This window comes from Urocitellus parryii, chromosome 10 (genome assembly GCF_045843805.1).
Source record: "Urocitellus parryii isolate mUroPar1 chromosome 10, mUroPar1.hap1, whole genome shotgun sequence".
Lineage (NCBI taxonomy): Eukaryota > Metazoa > Chordata > Mammalia > Rodentia > Sciuridae > Urocitellus > Urocitellus parryii.
The window spans coordinates 71,597,153-71,613,958 of NC_135540.1; the positions used below are offsets into that span (position 1 = coordinate 71,597,153).

The window sequence follows — 16,806 nt, forward strand, 5'->3', positions numbered from 1 at the left end:
ACAAAGAATTCTATAATAAAGGAGAGCTGAAGCAGGTTGAGAGGTGCAAAGACAACATCTGACCAAAGAACTCAGGCTGTAACATGAAGAGAATGGGTTGGCTAATAAAGTTTAGAACTAAAACAGTCTATAAGAGATGCAGACAGAGTAATGGGAAGGAAAAAAAATGATAGCGATAAGAACACATTAGAAAGAAAACTGAAAGAGGAATTGCAGAAACACGAGGATTTATTTTACAGGTGTGAAGGAAAAGGAGAACTATATGAAAATTTGTATTCAATCATTATATATTTGCCAAGCCAGTTTTACTTCCAAAGAAAGCATCCAACAACTCAGAAAATTCGTTTTTAAAAGACTCAGTGATATATAGAGCTGGGGATACAGCATACTCAAGGCCCTAAATTCAATACCCAGTTTAAAAAAAAAAAAAAAAAAAGATTCAGTGAAGTCAGTACACAAATTAGGATGTAAAAACGCAATTGAACATTTAGAGTACACTTAACTTTACGAAGTAATTTGAATACTTTGTAATAATTATAATTTTGATTTCCCCCTCCCCAAACAAGACCAAAACATTAAAACATCACACACACAGAGGTAAAAAGAATTATTAAAGTCAAATTTGACTTATAAATATATTATTCCCAGAACACTGTCAGGCAAATGTATTAACTTCCAAAGTAATTATTTAATGCTTGGTCAGTTACTAGTCAAAGACATTACAAATAATTCTGGTCTGACCTAAAACAATCAAAGTTCTAAACACTTAGGATCCTTGCTGGCGTGGAAATAAAAGCAACAGATATAGATATCCAATACCAGAAGTGTTGTTGGAAAGTGACCTCTGATATCCATCAAGTCCTTGCTTCCTCAAAGCTACAAAACTGCAATGTAATTATAAAGCATGTCATAATTAAGGGAAACTACACAATATTCAGTGACAGAGAATAATACATTCAACTTAGCAATTATGCCTCTTTTCAAATTCTAGTTTTCTTGGATTTATAACATCCCATTCATCACTATGTATAGTACCCTTAATTTAAAAAAAAAAAAAAGCAAAAACCCTCAATGAAGCCTGCTAAAAAAGAAGTGAATTCTGATTTTTTTAAATTTCATGAACTTAAGAATTATAAGTTCTTTGGTATATCACATAATTAGGGTTGCTAACCAATGACACAGGTTAGAACTCCTTATGACTATACTTAATCCTATCTTTTTATCATATTAAAATGATTGTCATTAATATTTTTTTCCTTTCTTCTGACACAATATTTCCTTATTTTGTTATTTCATATTATTTTTCATAATTTGTCCACTAAAGGTCTTTAAAAATTTATAAGAGGACAGTCAGGCATACTGAGACATGCCTGTGGTTCCAGCGATGCAGAAGGATGAGGCAGAAGGATTGTAAGTTGGAGGGCAGCCTCAGCAACTTACTGAGGCCCTCAGCAATTTAGTGAAACCCTGACTCAAAATAAAAAGTAAGAAAGGGGTGGGGATGTGGCTCAATGGTAAGTGTCCCCAAGTTAAATCCATAGTACAAATAAAAAAGAAATTTATAAGAAGGATGATATGAAGTATAATTGTCAAATAAAAACACTGAGGATTTTTTAAATAAAAACACTTTCACTTTTCAACTACTATTATTCATTTTTATACATTAAAACTTTTTAAAATGGTATTGGAGCAATAGATTTTTTTAAATAAATAACTGAAGAAACTAAAATGGCATCCTGAAGCACATCATACAAATCCAAGAGATCATTTCATTGTGCATCACATTCCAAGTGACAAAAAAGATAACCTCAGATATCTCAGTTTTCTTGGAAGAAAAACATATAGGAAATGTTTAGAAAGCATTTTAAAAAAACACATTAATAAAAAAGTAAATATAACTTTATAAACATTAGCAAATGGTCTTTGTGGAATCTATATTAAATTTGAAAAATTGTATTTAATTCCAACTAAAAATCTAGGACCAGAAATACCAAAGTTCACAATTCAAAATTTTAAATGATACTTGGTTAAAAAACCAATAAACAGGGGATGGGGCTGTGGCTCAGTGGTAGAGTGCTTGCCTAGCAGGTGTGAGGCACTGGGTTCGATTCTTGGTACCACATCTGAATAAAATAAAGGTCCATTGACAACTAAAAGAAAAAACATTTAAAAAAAAACAATAAAAATTTATTATTTTCATGATTTCTTTTCATCCACCCTCTATCTACCAGGGAGGTGGCACAACATGTAAGGCAGGGCAATAGACTTGACAATCTAACCCTGACTCACTGTGCTGAAGCTCCTTTCCAAAGGTAAAAAGTGAGGGGAAAAATAATCAGATATGTGGGAAGTAAAGGAATCTGAAAAAAGATAACCATGAGCTAATAATTATGAAAGCAGAGTGACTGATAAATGGGAATTCACATTTCATAATTTCATTGTACTGCTCTATTACTGCATTATGTTTAAATTTTTCCTTAACAAAAAAGTTGGAGGTAGCTGGGCCTGAGGATATAGCTCAGTGATAGTGCTGTGTTTGCCTAGCTATTCATGGAGCCCTGAGTTCAATACCCAGCACTGCAAAAAGAATTTATTTGTGAATATGAATATGTATTTGTGTATGTTTGTGTGTATATGCATACATATACACACACATTTATATATGGGGGAAAAACGTAAGAGTTGACTCAATATTATACCTTATGTATTTTTTCATAAACATGGTAGTGGTACAAGTGGTAATACTGAATTTGGCTTCTTTAATTAATTACTTATTTCTTTACTGTCAGTAATAATCAGGTACTCATGTTCAATAGAGTCTGGCCCAGAGGTTGCTAAAATATGTGCATAGCTGACTCACCTGGGCATATTTGCAATTATAATTACTGAAATAGCCTTTAACAATGGAAACCATGATTAAATATATACATACATATATATATATTTATACACACACACACGTAAATATATGAAGTTACATACAAACAGAAAAAGGTCGTTTTTTGTTTTAGGATTCCAGAGAATTTTCTACTTCTTTAAGCACGTTAAAACAAATATTAATATTAATTATATTTGTACTATATTTCAAGTTTTCCATAGAGTACAATAACTTCAAATGTGAAACTATGCAGTTCACAATAGATGACAGGCAAATAATACTAAATATTTGATGTTGAACTGAAATAGAAAATATGATTTTGACATTAGCACAATGACAATCCCAAAATATCACCATAACAATCTATTTGTCAAAATAACAACTCAAGACAATTTGTCTCCATTAGTTTTTATTTATCTAAATAAATAACCCCTCATTTGTCTTTATGCATATGCAAAATTTTATAAATTTAATTCATTTTCATTAAATTTATTTGTAAAATTACAAAATTTATTTATAATCATTAAATTGGGGGTAAAGATACTAGATAATGATACCTATTATCTATATAAACAATTCTACTTTCACATTTTATAAGACATGAAAGAGAATCATTATCATAGAAACTATCATATGCAAAGTTGCTGTTCCAGTTAAGATTAGCCAATCTGGGGACTAACTAATCAAACAGCATTCCAGCAAATTCTAATTTCTATATATCCATTATCATTTTTACATTTAATACTTCATGTGTAAATTCTGTTCAAATTTTTAAGGTATATTTATAATTTTGTAACTGGCACAACTGGTTTATTGTACATTTGGATTGTTTCTACCTCTTGGTTATTTATAAATATTGTTGCTAAGAATGTGTTATATAAGTATCTAAGCTTCTGATTCAATGATTTGGGTATATAAATCCATGGATGAGGTTGTTGAGTCATATGGTAATTCTGTTTTACTTATTGAAAAACTCTTTTCTACAGTAGCTGCATCCTTTATTATTCTCATTAGCAATGTAGAAGGGACTCAGTTTCTCCACATTTTCACCAACACTTGTTTTGTTCCTACTTTGTGAATTATAGCCATATTAGGATATATTTTAGTAACACTTGTGTTTCAGAAGAACCTCCCACTTTGAAGCAGGCAAAGTGGACTTAATTCAATTTTGAAATGATCTCAATCTGCTTATTCCTTACAGCAAATCACAATACTATTCATTGCATCATATAGGTATAGATGTTGACAATTTTATATGCACACAAAAATGCATGCATATATAAGAAAGCATATATAAAAATGAGAAAAGGTGGTAACAACAAAGGCAGGAAGTACTTAAGGATAGATGTTTTAAAAAAATCATGACTAATATAGCAGGAAGGCATCAATCAAAAGCATTAATATAATAAATATTTGAAGAAATTACCAAAAACTTACCTTCTTCATTTCTTTGTTCAAATGTTACCTTCTCTGTAAGATCTTCTTAATCACCCTACTTAATACTGCAATTTCTCTACCCCATCATCTATCTTCTCTATCCTTCTTATTTCTCTCCTTAACATTTATAACCATCTATATATACTATATGTCTATTCATTTTGTTTCTCATCCCCAAAATGTTTGAATGTTAGCTTCTCAGGTGAGAGGCCTGATCAGTTTTGTTCATTGACAAATCTTCCATGGCAGCTCACTTCTTAGCCCATATTGTAATGTACCAGTATTTGCCTAAATTAATATAAAAAGTGAAATAAGCAGATAACTTAAATTTCTGTCACAGAAATTGAAAGGCGCCCCTTGGGTCTAAAAAAAGTTAAAATGACATAGTAACTGATAATAAACTCGGTATCTTATGAGATGGTACATGATAAAAATACACTGATTAAAGAGGGTTGGATGGGTATAGATTTATAACATATTTCATTTGGTTGCCTGTTTACTATTACACATGTTCCCATGTTCTATTATTAGTGTTATAGTAGCTACTGAATGTATATTTCTTTTAAAACTTGATTAATCCTCCACTTTTATTTTGATATAGTGTGGCATTTTTCTTATTTATTTGTAACATCTTTTATATGTGAAGAATGTTTTTCCTTTGGCCTTATGACAAGTGTTTTTTAGTCTAGATTTTTCTTTTCATAGAATTTGGCATTTTGTATGTGGACAAATTGATTTCTTTATCTATAACTTCTGCTATTTGCAGCATGCTGTGCCTATCCTAGGTTGCTATAAATATTAATTCCTTCTAAAAATGTTACAATAAAATTTTAAAAGGGCTATATGGATTTATGAATGAGTTTTATATAAAAATAAAGGTTTACCAAAATAAATTCTCTAGTAGACATCAAAGCAGATAACCCTATATTTCCATTGTTCAACCTTAATTGAAATATCTCAAATGCAACAACACATCTGATTATTGCAGACTTTTTTTCCTACAGAAATTTTTTCAGTTTCCTAAATTATTATTATTATTTAAATCAACTGCCTTGGTACCACCCTGGAACTCAAGTTGTTATGTTGTACTTTTAACATCCCAGTGGGCATAGTGAAATTAAGCAGCAAAGGAGAAACATGAAAGGTCTGAGGTATTCAACATAGTCCACTAAAAAGCAAAGTTCTCTTTGGATTGGGCAAAGGGGTGGGGGGGGGCGGCAGGGAAGGGACAAGGGGGTAGGAAAGGTGGTGGAATGAGAACATCATTACACTAGGTACATGTATAATTTCACAACTGAGGCAACTCTACACTATGTACAAGCAGAGAAATGAAAAGTTGTGCTCCATTTGTGTAAATGAAATCAAATGCATTCTGCTGTCATGTAGAACTAATTAGAAAAAAATTTAAAGTTATTATTCAACAAAATAAAAAAAAGAAAAATTCCAATAACACCCCTGTGTTTTTCCTATTGTAAGCAGCATTAGGAAATTCTGCCACAACTAAAATTGAAGGTACTTGATTTAATAAACTATTCCCCGACTTATGAAACAAAGAAATTAGTTTTCTTAAACACTAAATAAAGCCCAAGCAAACATAAAATTTCAGATAGATAGGTGAAATGCATATATAGAGAGTGAGTTACAAAATATCACTTGAAAAGGTCAGAAGAGACCTAAAGTCAGCCAAAAGCTACTGCTCACTAGAAGTCCCTGTATTTGATAAAATATCCAAAATTCATTAATTCACACCACTTAATATGTTTTGAACAAAAGAAAGCAAATCAATCCAATGGAAGTAATAAAACTGCCTTGCTATAATGATCACTATTTTTTTTAAATGGCAAATTTATAGTTAAATGGGTTTTGCTTAATCGACTAATATCCATTGTGGATTTCCTTCTATTAGAAAAGGACCTTGAGTTTCTGACTGAATTTAAAACTCTATTATATAATCTTCTGCCTTTAAGAAGCTTATAAACAATTTGAAAAGATTAAATATTTGCAAATAAACAAAAATCTAATCAAATTCCCAAGCCCATATCAGGTATGCTAAGAAGTTAAGAAACTCATTTTAAGTGACCCATCAAGTTAAGGATCACTTCAACTCTCCACTGCTTTCACAGAGAAGATTGCAAGGCCTCAGGCATGTTAAGCCAGAGCTCTTCCACCCAGCCCTAAATCTAACTTTAGAAGAAAGGAGTTTAAGTAGGGTAGAAAACATGTTCTCAGTAGAATAAAAGGATGAGAACCTCAGGCAGGGTGGTATGCCACTATAATCCTAGCTATCAGAGACTGAAGCAGGAGGATCTCAAATTCAAGGTCAGCCTGGACAACTTAGGAGACCCTCTCTGAAAGCAAAAAATAAAAAGGAATAGGGATGTAGCTCAGTAGCAGAATGTTTGTCTAGCATGCAGGACCCCCGATTCAATTACCACCACAACAAAAAGGTAAGAACCAAATTTTAGACAAAATAAATGACAAGGCATAATTCAGGAAACCATACAAGCTATGAAGAGCAATGATCATTTATTGAGCACACATGTGTCAGGCAGTGTTTTTTTGCCTACAGTATATAATGTGATCTTCAAAACAATTAAGTTTTATTTTATTAATCTTACTTCATGGAGTTTAAGTAATCTGCTCAAGGTTAAACTACTAGGAAGTAGCAGAGCTGAAATTCAAATTCAGGTGTTGTTCATTTCAGAGTTTAGCCTCTTAACTAATACACAATACCATAAACCATGCTTGTCAGGAAAGGGAAGTTACTGAGTAGAATGATAAAGTTTGAAAATGGACATGAGACCATAACCTTCCAAACAGCAAAGTCAAGTAGTTTTATGGCACATCATGGCACTGAATATTTCTTAAACAATTCTGACAAATAGGCCATGAAGAATTCTGAGAGTCTGATCCAGTGAAACAAGACTCTTGACCTATTTGTAAAAATCCAAAGAACCTCTTTTATGAAGGATTCTATTAAGCCATATTTTTTAAAGTTTCAGCAAAAATTACTCAAATTTGTAAATTCATATAGTAAGAACACATTCCCTATTTGAGATTTTTCCTCTTTATGTCCAAAATAAATAACAATTTAGTATTTATTCTAACAATTTAATCTCTAAATCCAAACCTCAATTTAAGACTTTAAAGTATTTTAACACTTTCTGGTCATGTGAATTATGCTTTCAATACATGCATTTTCTGATCTATTTTATGGGCCAGCACACTTACCAGCAAATCAGAAATACAGTTATATCAAAAAGTAAGTTACTTAGATCCCTTCCCCCTTAAAAAAAAAAAAGTTTTTCTTCATAAACCAAAAGCAAAAGCAATGTAATAGAGTATATCTGTCTACTAATGTATATCAAATAACATTACATTTTTCTAAAACTATAAATAAGAAAGTTTTAGGCAAAAATACAAGAACTAACTAATATTTCATCATATCTTTGTTTATCATATCTCCTTTTTTTATTGAAGTGAGGATAAATCCAATGGGAACAGTTTTACAAGAAGGCTTGTCTGTGGGGATTTGCCTTGTTAAGAGCAAATGACAAATGGTTTCCCCCATAGGAAACCTACTCTTGTTTTATATAAATGTATCCTTTTAGATTTGGTACCACAAATGAGACTGCAAAAAAAAAAAAAACATCAGATTCTGTTTGAAAGTTCCATTGTCATTGTTTTGGTGTCTCTTAGATGGTTTATTTCAAATAATTAAACAATGTCAGCACTCAAATTGTTCATCTTTATCACAGAAAGGATATCAAAACTAAGTTAAAGTCTAGGCTCACTGATTTACTTTAAATTCTAAAATAGAGAAGAGTAAAACTATATCTTGGTTCTTACTTATTCTTATCACAGTCTCATACTATTATCAGTGAACAAGATATCTTTCCAAAAATTCAGATTAAGAAAATAAAGTCATATAATAGCATGGCTGCTGGTATTGCTTCTAATTGCTGTGGAATGAAGGGCAGCCCATTCACATATTCATTCTGCTGGAGCACTCATGAGTGCAGCAACACCTTTAAAGCCCAACAGGGCAAGCCTCAGCATGTCCTACCTCTATGAGCTGCCAGTACTTTGCTTTTATTCCACGAGTGAATGACCTACAGGAACAAATGTTTCCATATTTAAAATTAATAAATGGATTGTTATAACAATCTTCAGAATGTTTAGAATCACCTTTATCTTTATCAAAGAAGTGAAAAGAGGGGCTGGGAAAGTAACTCAGTGGTAGAGCCGATGCTTACCATGGGTAAGGCCCTGGGTTCAACCCCCACCACAAAAGGAAGGAAGGAGTAAGGAGGGAAAGGAAGGAAGGAGGAAAGGGGGACAGAAAGAGTAAAGAGGTACATGTCAACCTGATAATTACATAACTAATACATTAGTTATGTATACATCATTAATATCCAGTAAGGGAAAACACAAATAACAAGAATTTTTTTAAAATCTTTAATTTTCTTTTTCTAGAAAAATTATGAAGAAAGTTATGGATAAAATAACAAATATTCTGAGTACTAAATGCTAAGCAGAGTTTACACTAACTAAAAGACAAGGATATTTGTCAGAGTGAGGAATGCGGAGTCTGGGGTTCAACAGCCTCAGCTCTGATAATGTATATGTAACATTTATCAGAGTCACTTAACCTCAAGTCACTTAACCTCAGTTTTCTTATGTAAGTAAGTAGAAGGTAGGCAGGAGTAACTAAACAATCTCCAGAGTCCATCCTGACTTAAAAACTCTGATGTTAAATAAAACCCTAATTATGTCTCTACTGAAATCCTATATATTTGTGCCATTTAAAAGCATGTGTAACTCTACTAAGGGACCATTTCACTTGTCTAATCTCTACTATAGCCCTCTGGCTGCTTCTTTTGGTCTGCTATGCTGGGCCAGCCATAGTAGAGGGACAAAGGAAAATGGCAATAGAATAGTTTAGCAGAGACGGGAAGAAAGGCTGAAATTGAGTCCTTGAGGAATGAAGACAATCAATAAAGGGGGTTTGAGGTTCCAGCTCCAAAAGCTTGGCTACTATGCAAACAGAGTCAAGTTCTAAAACATAGGTCAATGCTTGGATAAAGCTCTTTTACATATAGAGATGGTCTTCTTCCTAATAAGACTATTAAACTTTGTTTGCTGTTAGGAAATTGCTATATAGAATAAGTAGATCAATATTCTCACGTTGGAAATGTGAGAATTGTTATCACATAACATAAATTATTATATTTATCTTAATGACATCACAAATTTAAATACACTGGCAGTTATATTTTAAAAGAAAATGATCTTTAAATGCTAGAATAAAAATTGCCTGTGGTTTGTTCTTCTTTGTTTATTCTTGGCATTATTGGTACAGGGGATTAAACCCATGGGAGCTTAGCCACAGAGCCACATTCTCATTCCTTTTCATTTTTTGAGACATGGACTCGATAAGTTAATGAGGCCACTTCTGAACTTGTATACTCCTTCCTCAGTCTCCCATGTCACTGGAACTACAGGCAGTGCCACTGAGGCTGGTACCTGTGCTTTTATTGATACTATATGAAACATAAAATAATAAAATGCCAAATAAAATTATACTTTGAATTTAAGTATGAGATATCTAAAAGCACAGAAAATACTACATGGAATATAAAACAATAAAAAGCCAAATAAGCATGGGCTGGCTTGTGGCTCAGTAGTGAAGCGCTCACCTAGCATGTGTGAGGCATTGGGTTCGATCCTCAGCACCACATAAAATAAATAAATAATTAAAGTTATGTCCATCTACAACTAGAAAACTGTATTTTTTAAAAAGCCAAATAAACAAGTTGCAGTGGCACATGCCTATAATCCTAGCAACTGAGGAAGCTGAGGCAGGAGTATCACAAATTCAAGGCCAGCCTCAGCAAGCTAGCAAGACCCTGTCTCAAAAAAAAAACCAGAATTGGAGATGTAGCTCAGTGGTAAAGCACCCCTAGGTTCCATCCCTGCTACAATAAAAAGGAAAGAAAGAAAAAAAAATAACAATTTGATTTTGATTTTAAGTATAAGGAATCTGAAAGCATAGAAAGTTGTTATAATGTTGAAATTGATATTGCATCACATTCATAACAAAATGTACTACAAATATTACTGAAATTAGCATATATATTTAATGATTTTTTTTTGCAGGGTTACATTTATGTTTGGTTCAATACTGACTCATTAAACATTGTACTGGTGTTTTCTTCTTATACTACGTCTTCCATCTACTTCTGAAAAGCATGAAAATCTAATATCCAGGATCACTTAGCATAGGTATTTCCTAATGGCAAAAAGAATTAAATATAGCCCTTTGAGAAAAGAAATGGTAGTTAGTTATGGGATAAAATCATTTAATTAGAGCATAGTTTTAGTTATTGCACATCACTTTATTATTCAGTCTGGATAGTTATCCTGGAATAGAAATATTTAAAAGACTGCTACAAAATCTTCTAATGTCACATACATTTCTAATGCACACTGGATCACACAGAAATTTAGTAATTAAAGTTATACACAAATTAAAAATAGAGACCTTATTTAATGTATTTATTTTTTCATGCTGTCATTTAGTTTCTAACAATATAATATTTTTAATCAAGAGATTTAGATCTACATTGTGTTGTATATTCAAATGCCATTAATTATTATTTTATTATACACATTAGTTCATAATAGTTTTCAACATAAACAATGTTTAAGGTGTTTTTTGTTTTTGTTGTTGTTTGCTATAGACTTTAAAATTAGAAATGTGCTTCCTTCTATCTGGCCTCAGTAGGATAATAAAAAATTAGGGAATCTCCTCATTACTGAAGATAATAAATAAGAAAATATTAAACAGCTTTCAATGCTATCACAAATTATTAGTACACTAGCTTTTGTGTGTCTCTTCCTTTATATTCCACTATAAACAACTTAAAATATGTCCTACTAACTGAGCAGCTAACTTTGAAGGAAACATACCAGAAGACAGTAGACTCTTTTCCATTATCAACTTACAAAATGATTTTAACTATTTATCCAAACCTACCCAAAGAAGTTAAAACAATGACAAACAAAAGATTAATTCCATTTCACAACTGAGAAGTATATCTCAAGACAGTTTTTTTCTGCATCCTGCAAACAAGAGATTCTGTCCTTGTACTTGCCACTTTTTTTATCACATTTCAAAACCAGGAGGCTGAAATTACTAAACAAAAGACTTAACCAGCAAGTGAAAACAACCTTCCTAATTTAATGCTGAAACAATATGAAGATAATCACTTTTAAATATTTTGCCCTCAACATAAGCATTAATTTAAGTCTACATTGAATCTGTTCTTAACATAGGATTTTAAAATTTTCAAAGCAACACAGAATTCAAGAGTTCAAGTTTATTTCAATAAACAAATATTTCAAATTTTATACCTTTAAGAACAGTAAAAAATAATAATTTTTATATCTATGTGATGAGTACATGGCAGTGTGATACTATTCTACTTTAATATGAGTTTTAAATATTTCAAAATGCAGAAAATTTTAAGAATATGTACTTTATTGGGCTGGGGATGTGGCTCAAGCGGTAGCGCGCTCGCCTGGCATGCGTGCGGCCCGGGTTCTATCCTCAGCACCACATACAAAGAGAGATGTTGTATCTGCCGAAAAAACTAAAAAATAAATATAAAAAATTCTCTCTCTCTCTCTCTCTTTAAAAAAAAAAAAAAAGAATATGTACTTTATGGTATACAGTGTTTCAATATATATTGGTTTCCCAAACATAAACTGTTTTAGATATCAGATAAGCAGATATCACAAATGAAAATTTTTTGTTATTTTTTCATAGTAATTACAAGAACACCTGATACAACATATCAACTTAATGCTTTTCTATATATATCATCTAGAAAATCAAACTTCATACCATAAAAGACAAAGGTTCCAGAACCTTCCAGGTGTGTAATGGCACATGCCTGTAATCCCAGCAGTTTGGGAGGCTAAGGCAGGAGGACTCAGACTCAGCAACTTAGTAAGGTCCTAAACAACTCCTTGAGACCCTCTCTTTAAATAAAATATTTTAAAAGGGCTGGGGATGTGATTCAGTGTTGGATTTAATTCATGGTACAAAAAAAAAAGGCAGAGAACCTTATTGTAAATATTCACAACTAATTAAAAAGAAGAAAAAGTGTGGTACCATGCCCTTCAATAGATGAATGGATGGATAAAAAAAAAAATGTGGCATATATACCATGTAAACACAATGGAATATTACTCAGCAATAAAAGAGTATAAAATCATGGCATTTGCAAGTAAATGGATGGAGTCAGAGAAGATAATGTTAAGTGAAGTTAGCCAATCCCAAAACAACCAAATGCTGAATGTTTTCTCTGATATAAGGAGGCTGATTCATAGTGGGGTAGGGAGGGGGAGCACTGGAGGAATAGATGAACTCTAGATAGGGCAGAGGGGTGGAAAGGCAATGGTAGAAATATGGGGTTAGAAATGATAGTGGAATGTGATGAACATTATTATCCAAAATACATGTATGAAGACATGAATTGGTGTGAATATACTTTGTATACAACCAGAGATATGAAAACCTGTGCTCTATGTGTAATAAGAATTGTAATGCATTACGCTGTCATATAAATTTTAAAAAATTAATTAAAAAAAGAAGAAAATGCTAAAAAAAAAAAACAAGCATAATCTTTTCCTCCACTTCCACTATTTAAAATCGTAATAAGGTTAAAAACTGATGGTTCTTCTGATGTGGTGGAGCACACCTGTAATCCCAGCTATTCAGGAAGCTGAGGTAGGAGGATCACAGGTTTGAAACCAGCCTCAGCAACTTAGTGAGACCCTGAAACAAAATGAAAAGGTTGGGAATATAGCCCAGTGGTAAATGCCCCTGGGTTAAAGCCCCAGTACCAAAAAAACAAAACAACAACAACAACAAAAAAAAAAACACCACCAACAAAAACAACTGCTAATTCAAATTATTTCCCCATTTAGAGTGGTTTACCATCTAATCACCTTATTTTTAATTTCCAAATTCTCTATTAATTTCAACCAACTCCATTTTCTTTTTTATTCTTGCAGATTCCCAAGGATACCATCTATCATTTCTGAAGTCTTCTACAATTTGAAATCTTAAAAAATATGTCCACATACCTGAGAATATGCAATTTTGCATCTAATACCCCATTGTCTATCTTTTCTTTCAAAATCCTCCTTTAGAACCAATGGGTATCTAAGCCATTTCAGTATTTCTAAATGTTAATAATATTAATGTAAAAAATAATTGGTACTAAAAACACATTGATGTAAATCATTTAATTAATCAAATTTAAAGCTGTATTAAAACTAATATTAAACAAAAAAACTTATATAGTGATATATCCAGGTACTTCTTAGACCTTTGCTATAATATTTTTGAAACAAATACTACAAATATTGTCAGTAATAGCTACATTATTATTAGATATGTTGAATATAGCAAACCAGGATTCACACGTGGGCCCTGATATGATCCTTCTTTTTCTTTACATTGTACTAGCAACTGTTCACATTCCAGTGTTTTGAATTACACAATCCCGCTCCCATTTACCTTCATTTTTACCTCAGTCTTTCAGATTAAGCTGGTGTTCTAGGTAATGTGCCATCTATTGGCATTATTTCTAAGGTTTGTAACCTAAAAGGTAAGCTGGAATTTCCAAAGATCACATAAAATACATATTTGGGAAATTCCACACAGCAATGGAAATAAACAAAAACATAATTTTATAGGCTTATGTCATGCAACAAAAATAATTACTTCTAAGTTTATCCAGGGCAGCAGGCTGGAGCTAATATGACCTTCTCTCACAAATTACTCTGATCTTTATCTCCAATCCATGGTCACTTGCATTCCTCTCAAACTCAAATGTGCTCAGGCAATCCTAACCCAGTTAAAATATTAAAATACATCTCTTTCCAAGTTCAAAGATTTTAAAAAATCCCTCCTCACTTCAAAGCCTTATGGTTCTTATACCTTTGCTGAAATATAAATCCACATCTATTATATAGCTTTACCCATTTAATATTATTTAAAGGTTTTAAATTTCAAAACTCAGCAGACTTCTAAAAAATAAAGGAACAGATCAAATGTTGATCCAGCAGCACAATATTTTATCCTACTATAATTTAAATTAATTACATTTTTTTGTCTTTAACTATAATTTAATTCAATTCAACATTCATGGCCTTTATGAACTAAAAATACCTCTAAAACTAATGTGAGGCACTATTAAAAACTATTTCTAACATCACACAAACAAAAGTAATTCAAAGAACTTAAACCACTCCCCTGATTTTCTTTGACTCCAGAAAATAGCACTGAGGTAAATGTTAACTGTCCCTAATACTATTCCAAGATATATAATTCAAAAACCAGTAAGCAAAAAAAAAAAAAAAAAAAAAAGGTACTGGTAAGTTCTACAGCACTAAGCCATATATCATTAAAATTACTTTCTAAAAGTGTACACACATAAACACTCATATATACAAACAGTTTTAAGCTAAATTCCATGTTATAAGTATACCATAAAAATGTAAAGCATTTTTAAACACCCTTTTTAGAAGCATTCAGTATAATCAAGTTATAAAACAAAGAATTTAAGTTTTCTAGTCTCTGTGTATAAATTTTTCTTTTTTTTTTTTTTTTTTTTTTTTTTTTTTTAGTTTTAACTTTTATTTTTTTTTTTTTTTTTTTTTTTTATTTTATTTTTTTTTATTGGTCGTTCATAACACTACATGGTTCTTAATACATCATATTACACGGTTTGATTCAAGTGGATTATGAACTCCCGCTTTTACCCCATATACAGATTGCTGTATCACACCAGTTTCCCTTCCATTAATTGACATATTGCCTTTCTAGTGTCTGATGTATTCTGCTGTCTGTCCTATTCTCTACTGTCCCCCCTCCCCTCCCCTCCCCTCCCCTCCCCTCCCCTTTTCTCTCTCTACCCCTTCTACTGTACATCCTTTCTTCCATTTGTATTATCTTGTCTTATGTTGGGTTCTCACTGAGGCACAAATACATGTTACACATTTAAAGCTTTAGAAGTGATTTCCAGATTATTAGTTACTTATGTTTTTTTTATTAATGACCCTTAAGCTGACACTTCATCAAAACTCCTCTCTTAGATTGTTATCAGATATAATCAGATGCCAATCAGTAAAAGCCTGTTGTTACAGATATATTCTTGGGTTATTTAAAATGTCAACACCAGTAGCAGAAGAAAAACCTAGGTTTTATTTCAAAACTTATACCACAAAATCACCTATCTACAGCAAAATTTTAAGAGAAAGATTTAGGGAATCATTTAATGCATGAACTAGTTTTTCTCATTATTTCGTTATTTTATTCCTACCTATCTGAATCTGTACATGACTAAATCACAATACAGCCTCCTTAAAAGAGAAAGATACTGTTTTATATCCACTAGTATCCTAATGAACAGACATTTACAGATATATTCAATGTGTAGAAGAAAAGGAACCACTAAGTAGAAACACACTCAAACTTTAGAAGTAATAATTTAATAATGTAATAAGTATTTTATTAAAGTAATAAAATGCCTACTCTCACAAAAAATATATGTTCTCAGTACAATAGTCTAGCAGAAAAGAGAAGAAATTTGGAAAAGATGGTGGAATTTCTGAGTTACTTCACAATGCCTATCTGGAGTCCTAACCCCACCAAAACTTCACAATCCAGGAAAATGAACTGGGAAGAATATATAAGGCACTGGTATCAATAAGAAAAATAGGATATGATTTTTAAATATTATCTGCTTCTTCCCACTCTACTATAGCAACATCTCCCATTATTCCATAACTAAAGTATGGAAGAAAGAAACTTAACTCCCAAGTCAAGTAATATGCAACTCTAAGATGGCTGAGTACACTAAATGACTGAGTACACTAAATGACTGAAAATTAAGAGAACCAGATGCATTCTAAGGATGATGGTTATATTGAAATAAACATATGCTATTAAGCATACAAATCTGAATGTAGTTCAGAAACTTCAATGTTTTTACATTAACCAACTAAAAATAGCACTCAAAAATAATTTTTAAAAATTATAATAATGGGGCTGGGGTTGTAGCTCAGGGGTAGAGCACTTGCCTAGCACTAGTGAGGCACTGGGTTCAATTCTTAGCACCACATATAAATAGATAGATAGATAGATAGATAGATAGATAGATAGATAGATAAAATAAAGGTTAATTAACAACTAGAAAAATTTAACTTAATAATAATAGTAATTAGAGTCTCTTAATCTTTCATTCACTTCCCTATTAGGCTGGCAAAAGAATTGAGGTATAGTAGAATATGTGACTTTTCCTGAATTAAGCAAAAATGCTTCTGTTCTTAGCTAGTCCTGCTCTAAAAATCCTGACATCTACTTACCACATTAAAATTTTATGAAAATGCAGATGACTTAACCAAAAGACATA

At 31.8% G+C, this 16,806-nt stretch overlaps 1 long non-coding RNA gene across 2 annotated transcripts in view; it reads right to left on the reverse strand.

The window, feature by feature from the left end:
- Positions 1–16,806, reverse strand: part of LOC144257199 (uncharacterized) — a 169,193-nt gene that overhangs the window by 143,850 nt on the left and 8,537 nt on the right. The gene's annotated exons all lie outside the window — the stretch shown is intronic.